This window comes from Coregonus lavaretus (genome assembly GCF_964263955.1).
Source record: "Coregonus lavaretus genome assembly, chromosome: 16".
Taxonomy (NCBI): domain Eukaryota; kingdom Metazoa; phylum Chordata; class Actinopteri; order Salmoniformes; family Salmonidae; genus Coregonus; species Coregonus lavaretus.
In genome coordinates this window covers 9879522-9892075 of record NC_140003.1, presented here as the reverse complement: position 1 = coordinate 9892075, position 12554 = coordinate 9879522, and the positions used below count along the sequence as shown (strand labels likewise).

Genomic DNA, 12554 nt, shown 5'->3' with positions numbered 1-12554 from the left:
AACAACGAACCAATGTAATAACGTCACTTGCTGCAGCAGTGGGGAGAGGACCTAGAGGCTAGAGCGGAGAGAGGCGGGGAAGGGGAGCAAATGACGGGTGCACACACAGGCAGCAGCCGGCGGAGGCACACACAAACAAGGAAGTTACTAAATCAACAAAAACTTCGCTGGAGGGGTCTGAAAACGTTCAAGATTTAGCAACAAAGTCGCTAAGTTGGCAACACTATATTGCGCTGTTTTTATAATACTAACCTCCTACTTGAAAGAGGGGATCAAAATGAAACAATGCAACAGTTTGTTCCCCACAGGAGATGATTACACATGCATGAATGCATGCACGCGTTATGAAAATTTGGCGCTGGACAACGTGACCTGCAAGATTTAAAATTACCGGACATTTGACAAATTTACCGGACATCCATATGCGTTAGGTGTGTAATGCATTAGGGCGTCCACCCACGGGGCTCAAAATCTAATTTAGATTATTGTAATTCATCTTAACCGAATAGAACTTAGCCTGCAAAGTTGTAATAAAGTTAAATGATGTTCTTATACCAACATGACAGGTTTTATTGAAAAGCAAAACATTGCCCGTTGCGTCGTCATCCCAGCTATAAATCATTTAAAAAAAGAAAAAAACATTATCCTACCACTGCTTAGGGTATTATTATATGTGTATAATATATGTGTATAATATAATTTGCTAAAGAGCTGTCCTTTAGGCTATTTGTATGAACATTTTAATTGATAAAACACAGCTGTTTTCAAACACAATCTAGGCCTCTCCAATTTAAATTTAGACTGGCTTGAACATTTGAATTATGCTTAATAGATTGTAACTCAAGGACCGGCCGGTCATGGCTAGAAGGGATCCAGCTTTTGTAAAATTTATGTCAGATTCGACTTTGTAGCAGGTTAGGATAATTAGGTTAAGGTTTGGAAAAGGGTTAGGGTTAGCTAAAATGCAACTTTTGATGTTAATTTGACAACGCTGGAACCCTTCTAGCCATGACCGGACCGGCCCGCCCCACTCCTGCTGTGATTCAGCACCACAGCAGTGGAAAGAGGACACTAGGCAGCCACAAAATGAAGTAATTATAAAACTGATGTTGGACAATCAAATTCGATATTTAAATAAACTAAATTCGTTAAGGCTGGTTCATTGAGAGAAAGCTTATTTTACAATGCTCCTGTGAAACGAGGCTCGCGCCATGCATTTATGAAAGCACTTCTTTCCAAAGCACACTGGAAATGGGGATAATCAACACAATCTTTGCCAGTTTTGCCCAGTCTAAATACTCTTAGCTGAAGTCCCTTATGAGGACCTTGCCCCTTTTGTGTGAGTAAAAATAGAAACGCACACAATGACACAAATTTCCAAGCTGCTTGAGGATTTATTAGCCTATGAAGTATATTTGCCTTTGAAGTTGGAGCACAACGACTGGTATTTCCATCAATAAATAAATAGTATTATTTTGCAATGTAATTGTATTATTTTTGGACATTGTGGGACAAAAAAATTAAAAGGGGGGGTCCAAAAGCCGGCATTTACCGGCTAACGGAAACCCTTGCGTGGGCACACACACGTGCACCTACATCCTCTCCTGGCTACCACACACAGTCAAACACAGGACCAGGTTCTTATTTAATCCAGCAACAGAAATATGAACTGAGAGGTTGGATTGCTGAAATGCATATTTGTGTACCACTCTGCTATACTGATAATGTTTCTGGCTGGGGGCTTTTGTGCACTGGGTCTCTTCCAGGGGTGAAAGTAATCCGGTATGGCGTCCTGGCAAAATAAATAGCGGGGTACGATGTACCGGTAAAACATGAGCAATGTGGTGTGTGTGTGTGTATATACGCTACAAATTGCGCTGTGGTTCGACAAGAACACGGAACTTTTTCCCAAGACAGAGTTGACTTGTCGAGACTGACGCACACGGACAGCAGTAGACCCATCAATTCAGGCTAAAAGTGTAGGCACAATGACAATCACCAATTTTTGGTGTTTTAACAAATATTTATTTCCATTAATCATTCCTCTCTATCGTGTTCCTCCTATTTCTCTCTCCCTCCTACAGTGCCTTCAGAAAGTATTCACACCCATTGACTTGTTCCACATTTTGTTGTTAAAGCTTGAATTGAAAATGGATTAAATTGAGATGTTGTGTCACTGGCCTACACACAATACCCCACAATGTCAAAGTGAAATTCTGTTAAAAAAAAAAAAGAAAAGCTGAAATGTCTTGAGTCAAGTATTCAACCCCTTTTTTATGGAAAGCCTGCAGTGCCTTCAGAAAGTATTCATACCCCTTGACTTATTGTTACAGCCTGAATTCAAAATATATTTGTTCTCACCCTTCTACACTCAATATCCCATAATGCCAAAGTGAAAACATGTTTTTAGATGTTTTAGCACATTTATTGAAAATGAAATCTCTTTTACATAATTATTCACACCCCTTAGTCAATACACCTGGATTGTACAATATTTGCACATTATTCTTTTTAAAGTTCTTCAAGCTCTGTCAAGTTGGTTGTTGATCATTGCTAGACAGCCATTTTCAAGTCTTGCCATTAGATTTTAAAGCCGATTTTAAGTCCAAACTGTAACTAGGCTATATATACTCCAGTGTATATTTGCGCTTGTGTTTTAGGATATTGTCCTGCTGAAAGGTGAATTTGTCTCCCAATGTCTGTTGGAAAGCACACTGAACCAGGATTTTGTTTGTGCTTAGCTCTATTCCGTTTATTTTTATCCTAAGAAACGTCCTAGTCCTTGCCGATGACCAGCATACCCATACAATGATGCAGTCACCACCATGCTTGTAAATATGAAGTGGTACTCAGTGATGTTGAGTAAAAGAGATAGCTGTATTTAATTTTCAGTCGATTCTAAACATATTTTCACTGTCATTATGGGGTATTGTGTGTAGATAGGTGAGAGGAAATCTATTTAATCCATTTTAAATTCAGACTGTAACACATCAAAGTTTGGAATAAGTTAAGGGTTATGAATAGTTTCTGAACGCACTGTATTGTCTCAATGCATTTTAAATTTACCTCACGCTCAGCGTCCCTCTCTTTCTCTGTGCCCTTTCCTTCCCTATTTCTTGCTGTTCCTACATCCTTCCTCTCCTACATCTTCTCCTCTCTTGCCCGCTCTCATTTTTCTCCCTCCCTCTCCTTTGCACCAGTCCTCTCCTCTATTTGTGTATGCACCCCATCCTCCATCGAGTCAACGTTGTTGCCATAGAGCAGAGGTGTCAAACTAATTTTGCCCCGGAGGCCGCATTCGGTCTTCAACGAGGTCTGGAAGGCCGCACTGAATGTTGGTTATAGTAAAAATGTGCCAAAAATTGTCCTCTATCCATAGTTTTTTGAATTTCCAATGCTCCCTGACTGTCTAGCGCTTATTTCATGTTTATAAAAAAAATACTTTTAGAATAAGGCTGTAACTTAACAAAATGTGGAAAAAGTCAAGGCGTCTGAATACTTTACGAATGCACTCTATCTTTGAACTAGCAATTTTAAGTGTGCGCCACATGTTTCTTATTTTTATTTTTTATTTTATTGTACCTTTATTTAACTAGGCAAGTCAGTTAAGAACAAATTCTTATTTACAATGACGGCCTACACAGGCCAAACCCAGACAACGCTGGGCCAATTGTGCACCGCCCTATGGGACTTATCCCTTGCATGTGTCTGCCTTTCTCAAAGGGCTCACACAAACAGTGTCAAAGGTGAATATTTCTGATGTGTGTGCACTCGTGTGTGTGTGTTTTTCAGGGTTTCCTTTGGCTTTTGCCCCCCCCCCCCAAAAAACAAAAAACAAAAAAAAAAACTAAACAACAACAGATAAACAAATTGGCAAAATGGCCACAATATTTTTTTTTCTGTTGCAATGTAATGCTTTTTATTAATTGATGGAAATACCAGTCTATGTAAATACCTCTGACAGTCATGCTTATTGGTCTATAGGTCAATTTGCTTAAATTAGTGGAATTCAATTGGCTTGTGTGTATTTTCGTTAGTCATCATGTATCTTATTTATCCAACACATCTATCACATGTGCACAGCATACAGAGCCTATTTTGAGCGGGGTTTCTCCTGCAGCTCATCAACTGGTTGCGGCTGGAGTATAAACCCATCCATTGCGCAACAGTTCTAAGTGCAATCGTGTGTTAAAGGTTTTGGTGGAACTGGTAATTGAAGCATGCCTCGCGTTCACAATTCAAGTGCAGGCGACAGGCGATCAGGCTATTCTGGAGAGACTTGCCTATACAGTTGAAGTCGGATGTTTACATACACCTTAGCCAAATACATTTAAACTCAGTTTTTCACAATTCCTGACATTTAATCCTAGTAAAAATTCCCTGTCTTAGGTCATTTAGGATCAACACTTTATTTTGAGAATGTGAAATGTCAGAATAATAGTAGAGAATGATTTATTTCAGCTTTTATTTATTTAATCACATTCCCAGTGGGTCAGAAGTATACACTCAATTAGTATTTGGTAGCATTGCCTTTCAATTGTTTAACTTGGGTCAAACGTTTTGTGTAGCCTTCCACAAGCTTCCCACAATAAGTTGGGTGAATTTTGGCCCATTCCTCCTGACAGTGCCGGTGTAACTGAGTCAGGTTTGTAGGCCTCTTGCTCGCACACACTTTTTCAGTTCTGCCCACAAATTATCTATAGGATTGAGGTCAGGGCTTTGTGATAGCCACTCCAATACCTTGACTTTGTTGTCCTTAAGCCATTTTGCCACAACTTTGGAAGTATGCTATGGTCATTGTCCATTTGGAAGACCCATTTGCGACCAAGCTTTAACTTCCTGACTGATGTCTTGAGATGTTGCTTCAATATATCCACATAATTTTCCTTCATCTATTTTGTGAAGTGCACCAGTCCCTCCTGCAGCAAAGCACCCCCCACAGCATGATGCTGCCAGCCGTGCTTCACGGTTGGGATGGTGTTCTTCGGATTGCAATCAACCACCTTTTTCCTCCAAACATAACGATGGTCATTATGGCCAAACAGTTATATTTTTGTTTAATCAGACCAGAGGACATTTCTCCAAAAAGTACGATCCTTGTCCCCATGTGCAGTTGCAAACCGTAGTCTGGCTTTTTTATGTCGGTTTTGGAGCAGTGGCTTCTTCCTTGCTGAGCGGCCTTTCATGTTATGTCGATATAGGACTCGTTTTACTGTGGATATAGATACTTTTGTACCTTTTTCTTCCAGCATCTTCACAAGGTCCTTTGCCGTTGTTCTGGGATTGATTTGCACTTTTCGCACCAAAGTACGTTCATCTCTAGGAGACACAACGCGTCTCCTTCCAGAGCGGTATGACGGCTGCGTGGTCCCATGGTGTTTATTCTTGCATACTAATGTTTGTACAGATGAACGTGGTACCTTCAGGCCTATTCTGAGGTCCTGGCTGATGTATTTTGATTTTCCCATGATGTCAAGCAAAGAGGCACTGATTTTGATGGTAGGCCTTGAAATACATCCATAGTTACACCTCCAATTGACTCAAATCATGTAAATTAGCCTATCAGAAGCTTCTAAAGCCATGACACCAATTTCTGGAATTTTCCAAGCTGTTTAAAGGCACGGTCAACTTAGTGTATGTAAACTTCTGACCCACTGGAATTGTGATACAGTGAATTATAAGTGAAATAATCTGTCTGTAAACAATTGTTGGAAAAATTACTTGTGTCATGCACAAAGTAGATGTTCTAACCGACTTGCAAAAACTATAGTTTGTTAACAAGAAATGTGTGGAGTGGTTGAAAAACGAGTTTTAATGACTCCAACCTAAGTGTATGTAAACTTCCGACTTCAACTGTATCTTCGCCACACACCCCTCCCCTTCTTGTCTCAACATTTTAAATTATACTCAAGACACTTTATCTTCACACATATTTTAGATGCTTTTTACTGACAGCCACCTCAATAATCATCTAGGCCTTTTGCCACGCGCGCTGCCCAAATTGCGGCCTCCCCAAATAGGCTTAGTCCTGTGATTTGAAACGATCCACAGCTGTTTTTTAAAAGAAACAAATTATCCTCAATTTATCTGTGGCTAAGTCATGCTTTCTGGTGAAGTATTTTGAATGATTTTATTTATTTATGTATAGACCGGAGTAATTATATAATTTTGGCAAATGTATTTCCATTTACTTCCCTATTGGATCCACCGCTATGCCATTTCTCTCCTGTTCATATCAACTTTATTTCGTTGTCCAGAAGCCAAAGGCACAATCCTAGTCAAATTAGCACTTTAGATTACCTGCTTTCTAAGTTTCTAACAGAGATCTTCATGTGTCACAAATGGAACCGCTATCAGGTACTATTTTTACACAGTAAAAACAGAAGTGTTAATTTAACTCCTATCGAGTTGAATTTAACTCTGTTTCAGATAACATTTGGTCCCACTCAAAATCAGTGTAAAATGTACTCTTTGGTCAGTGTAAAACTTTTAGAGTTAATTCTACTCCATATTGTGTAAAAAATAACAATGAAATGTGTCAAAATATTTAACACTGTAGTTTAATCACACTGTTGAGAGTAATATGATTACACTGTATAGAGTTAAGTCAACTACAATTTTACTTTAAAAAATGACACTTTAAAGTGTAATGATATTTACTTTTCATTTCTCTACAGTGTTTTTTATTTTTTATTTTAAATCATATGATGTAGTGTTACTGAATTATAGAAATATCAATACTATCAAATAAAACAAAGCACAATAATACAAGATGAGAGCACCCACATTTATTGAAAAAAAAAAGTATAATTTCAATGTCCGTGAATTTACATTGTACACCCATTGCCTTGTCTATGACAGAAGTATAACATCATAAAAATGTTCACCAGAGAAAGCAATATGGCACAACAAGGAGAGCTGTGTCATTTCCTCCATATGACCTTTGTATGTCAAAAGGTCTAGGGTAGTGCAGGTTGTCGACATGAAAAAAAACTAAATCATGCTTTGATCTGATCACCTCATATGCATGGAAATGTTCTTGAAAAGTTACTGTAACTAAAGGCACTGTGAGTAGTAACAGTTTTTCACACATTATCAGAACTGACTCAATCTGATAAAACAAGGGCACTTCAGAGTCAACTTCGCCACAGATAACCAAGTGTGGGCGATAAACATACCCATTATGTTTAGCCCAATTAACCTTCATAACCTGAATGCTACTGGGCACTTGCATTGCCAAAGCAATTTCAGAACCTCCTTTTACCATATTTAAAGCCACCATTTTTCCTGGACCAATATCTAACCGACTAAAAGTTGTTGATCTTCGCCAACTATATGCCATATGATTCTGATGCTTTTTTGCCAGCGTTTTGGTAATATTTTTAAACGATTTAAGCTGTTTTTTGAAAAAATTATGTTTGCCTTCATACCTCATACACCAACTATGAAGTACAGGCCCTATTTTCTGGATGCAGCGGGGATAGTGGATAAGAAAATGGTGCTTTGGTAAAAGTTTTTTCTGAGGATACAACTTCTTAAACAGTGTATGGTGATCAACAATCAAATGTTTTAAATATACACATAGACCTTGAGATAACATGGGCGAGAATATAATGTTAATTATTTGCAATAATAAAAGAAGCAGGCCCCAGTGTTGGTCAGTAGAAGTTACCAAATCTCCAAAGATAAGAGGAACATTCCTAAGTAAGCACCAGGACTGAATTGCATTCAGTCCCAGATCATTAGATCCTTCACTTAAATTAACAGTCACAGGCCTGTTATTTCTCTCTGTGAAACCATAATCAAAACTTTGTATTCTTGAATGTATTTCTCCTGATGTAACATGTTTTTCATTCAAATACAGAAATAATAACTTCAATTCGTACTGGCCAACCCCTTCTAACACATCATGCATCACATCAACTGAGAAGTTCTCAGTTGTGTGAAAATACCTCAATGAATTTAATATGCATGACCTTTTCACACCAAAAACATACGGAAGGGATGGATTACAAGCCATTTCTTGACAGTGAGCAGTATGCATATCTTTGGTGCGTAAAACTATTTTGGAAGAATCTTCAGAGAATTCTGTTTGAAAGTCCTCCTTTTCTGCTAAACAGAACCTGCAACAGTACCTTGCACTGAAAGACTCCACCAGACCAAACAAACTATGCAAACCCAAATTATCACCTGTTACCTGTACTACAGTGCCACGTACATAACCACTGTATAATGGAATCTCAATACCATCGCTCTCTAACACTTTAATGTCTCGAACAATGGGAGCAAAAATTTCACTAAAACCATATCGTTTAACATCTTGAGTATGAAATAAGGCGCACAGGTGTATGTTAGCCAAAAAAGAATTCCATTTTGGAGAGAAGTTTCTTAAAGTAAAATATACTCCACCCAATTTATGAATACCTCGCTTGGAACCCAATGGGTTGGCGACCTCAAAATCATCATAGAACATCTGGACCTGTATTGTCTGCTTCTCAGTTGAGAACAGGGGGTGACTTTTAAAAAAAGATCCATCACAAATATCTCTCAGTCTAGAGTTGCTGGTAGCTGAGCTTTGCAACATTTCTGCAAAATACTGACTTTTAAATATTGACTGCAGTGCAGATAAAATTGGAATATACATGAATTTATCTTGAACTACTACCTGATCATATGTTCCAGTCTTTTTATTTCGTCTTGTGTCAAATCTTGAACCAATCACACATTCAACTGGTTCTACTATTTCCCACTTGGCAGTCATAAATTTTGATCGCTTGTATTCCGAATTTAGAACTGTGAAAGGATTCTCTAACCCCTCAAAACACGCCTCAACTTTCTTGCACATTTCTGTTTCTCTTTCATTACTAAATACATGCTTTATCACTGTTTCTTTAGCATGCTGATGAATATCTTGAACAATCTCTTCCATGGAAATCACTACAGTATTTACTGTACTTTGACCAACACCTGCTGCCTTTAGATCAGAAATAACAGCTGCACAACTATTTACAATGTATGGCGAAGATAACTCTGACTCAGCCTCTAAACATTCAGTCGACACTTCAACATGAGAAATATTACTGGTGTTGACGGTACTTTGAGGGTCTGAAAGATCATCTTCTATAGAATCTACTAAACTTTCTCCGTGGCACTTGTTAAGATGTTTTCTAAAACCAGAAAAGCTACCAAAAGAACGTGAGCATCCTTCTTGACCACATTTCAGAAAAATAGTCCTGCCTGTACATAGCCCATGAATTATCTTAAGGTGCTTAACAAGGTTGTTTGGACTTCCATGGTCACTTTTGCAAAGAAAACACTTCATAGTTTTATCTCAACTAACGCACCATTCTTGCTCGCAACTCAGCAACTCTAGGAGTCTCCTTTGTTTCCCCCATGTCGATGTTATAGATGGTTGTTTGCACAAAAGTGAAAAAGCTGCTCAAGGAAGAACTGTATGACGTACCAAATACGTAATGGGCTTTAAAGACTTCGTCAAAAGCTCCTACTGAACCTGTTGCCTTGCATGGAAGAGCATGCTTGTCAACCACAATGAAGTAGGAGTGAATGCTGCTCTGTGTGGATCCCTGGGCGAGAAGGTAGGGCTGACTGCTTTGGGTGATGTTGTCAAGATGCTGCTGCACACTGGTTCCAACCTACAAAAAAAACACATTCAACAGAATTGTTTTGGTGACTAACCTCTGACAACAGATAAGATCACCTCAAACTGTGCACAAGATTGAGATGATGGAATATATATTTTAAACAACTGTTAAGCATACCTTTTGAAATCTGATGAGCTGATCTACAGCTTGATATGCAGACATCTTTCCCGGCCTCTTTCTACCTTGTGCAGATGGTGGTAGCAAATGTAGCAGCAGCAAGATGGCAGACATGTCACTGTCCCAGCCTACAAATAAGTAAATAAAAACCTGGTTAACATTGTGCCGTAGCATAACATTCTTATTCACAACTTGCACCATTATGGACATATAATGCACACCTACATTATCCACATAAAAAGTAAAACAGTTCATTCATACCATTCTCAACTTCAGCAGCTGACTCAGCATTGCGCATCAAATCCAAGAGTTCTGTGGTGGATACAAGTCCATGGCTTTCCTTTATTACTTTTGCTTTGAAAGTGGTTGGCCACTTCTCCAACAATTTGTTGGCTGTGGCCTCACCAAACAGAAGTCTGAAATCTTGTTCTATCTGCAATGTAACACACAAAGACAGAAATAATGAGTGTTACCTTATTCTTCATTGGATATTTTTGGTGATGCAGTGAATTAAGTTGTCATACCAGTCCTGGTGTGTCCAGAAATCTTGGGAAGACCGAGAAGACATCTGATGATTTGGCTTCATCGTTGACCATTGCTTGCCGATATATGAAGGTCATTTTCATCTTCTCACGGACAGTGTTTTCATCAGCAGAGTGTCTCAAAACAGCAATAGCTGCTTCCACATCCTCATCAGATGGCTCTCTGTCATAGGTGAAGGGCTGACGATCACGGCCTGGCCCACCAACTTAAGACAAAATACAGTGTTAAGAAATCCTTTCTGTACAATTCACAGGTCACCATTATAATTACATGTCACTGATCAGAAAACATACCTTTAGGAGATTTGCTGACTGAGGCACCTCTTTCCTCTGCTGTTTTTCTTTGTATGGTCTTCAATCGCCATGCAAGGTATCCGGAACCACTCTCCGGATCGTAGTAATGATCCTATATTATTATAAATAAATTATAAAGGAGTACTATTCCCATTTCATAGAGTGAATATGTGCATAATGTTGCAATAACCCATTTACTTACATATCCATGTTGTGAGTATGGGTCTTCTAGATAGGGAAACAAAGCTACTATCCCCTGTGCATACATCACTCTGACACTTTTGGGGGGGGGATGTCCTAGCATATGAATTCAAAGTTAACATCACACTGAATTGATATTGCACAACACATTTTACATAATTAATAACCGGAAAATAATAACAATGTTTCTTTACAGCCCATCTATATGCTTAATGCTTACCCATGTGTTTCTGTCATCTCAGCAGCAAGTATGTTGATCATCTGTCTTCTGGTGGCATCTGTCAGAGATTTGGTTTTTCCATACTCTTGCATAATGCGTTCACCACCAGGCTTTGATGTTAGGATTTTTTCAATCAGCTATAGGTGGAAAGAAATGTGCTTTCCGTAATTGTAAAACAATATGTAATGCTGTCACATGATGAAACAACATTCAGATTGGACTTAACAGCAATGTTCACCACTTACTGCTTTTGCCTCATAGTTTATGTGGCATGGCCTTTTAGGCTGGCTTCCTTCGCCAGCCGCTACTTCTTCAACATCGTCACACACAGTGAAATTCAGAATGATGGTGTCATCAGATGTACCCGAGCATGATGATGAATGAGAGGTATCTGTTCATTATGAAATTTGTGCAAAACATAGAAACATATTACAATAAACTGTTATTTTTAAGACAATAAGGGTTCTCATTCTGGCCTTTAAACTAAAAAACTAATTGAATGAATGAATACCAAGTCCATTGCCCAGCATGATTCTGAAAGTTCCAGGTGACTCCTTTACTAATTCTTCAAAAACATCTGAGTCAACTTCTGTGTCAGACTGGTCATACACCTTAATGTCTGGCTTTCTGCTTTCTGGTATGTTGAATTTTAGACACACTGTTAAAAAAAGAAGAAAAAAAAGAAAAACATGCATTCCCTTCTCACAAGAATCCAAGTTCATACTTAAGGTTGCCTCATGTGTTCACAAAATGATGAAAGACAAGGATCTGCACCTGATTTTATGTTACTGAAAATATAAAGCACAGCAGAAATGACTATAGACCTAAATAGATATCATAAGATAATAGCTTAATGCTGTATTATTTTGTCATTAGGGTGATATGTATTGCTTTAACCTATTATCTTCTTTCAAGAAAGCATTGAATGTCAGCTCAGACAGCTTGACGTATTTCTGCTCTTCCCCGAGCTGAACACGCAACAGCATTTTGCCTCTGTTAACAAAGAAAATATATATTCAAAATCATCATTTAGTGCTGGTTCAACTAAGCGTTAGCTAACTATCCATTTATCTCAGTAGTACTAGCTACGCAATGCACTATGCATTACTTAGACGTTACACTGCAATTACAAAGGCTGAAGTAGACAAAGTTGTGCTGGTTGAATATAACGTTAAGCTGCCATTTTCTGCAGCAAATGGGTGTAGGCTAGTTCAAGTTTAGAGGCACATTGTCCCATTAGCTACCAAATAACTAGCTATGTGTCAAAGTTAGCTCATTAGCCATTTTAGTTCGAACAGTAGCTAACCATTAAAATGGTTAAGCAATGTTAAACAAACCCGTCATGCAAATCAGTGATCTAAGTTATCGTTTTATAACACCAACATTAGCTGGCTAACTATCAGAAGCATGCTAACATTACCGTTATATATAGCTTTATAAAAAACAGTTAACGTTAGTGTAAGGAAGCCTGGGAAGCTATACAATAACGTTAGCTAACAATACTATCTGTATAAATGT

General features: G+C 38.4%; 1 protein-coding gene and 2 long non-coding RNA genes across 4 annotated transcripts in view; 1 reads left to right on the top strand and 2 right to left on the bottom strand.

Moving 5' to 3' along the window:
* Positions 1-12554, top strand: part of LOC311143572 (double-stranded RNA-specific editase 1-like) — a gene marked incomplete at its 5' end in the record, with an annotated part of 182538 nt that overhangs the window by 77866 nt on the left and 92118 nt on the right. The window lies entirely within an intron of this gene.
* Positions 6769-10172, bottom strand: LOC311143990. Its single transcript, XR_014614459.1, has 3 exons — positions 10041-10172; positions 9780-9907; positions 6769-9653 (listed from the first exon to the last, which is right to left on the bottom strand). It is a non-coding gene; the product is annotated as an uncharacterized lncRNA (long non-coding RNA).
* LOC311143988 lies at positions 10359-11911 on the bottom strand. Its single transcript, XR_014614458.1, has 6 exons — positions 11548-11911; positions 11282-11427; positions 11037-11173; positions 10818-10912; positions 10616-10727; positions 10359-10527 (listed from the first exon to the last, which is right to left on the bottom strand). It is a non-coding gene; the product is annotated as an uncharacterized lncRNA (long non-coding RNA).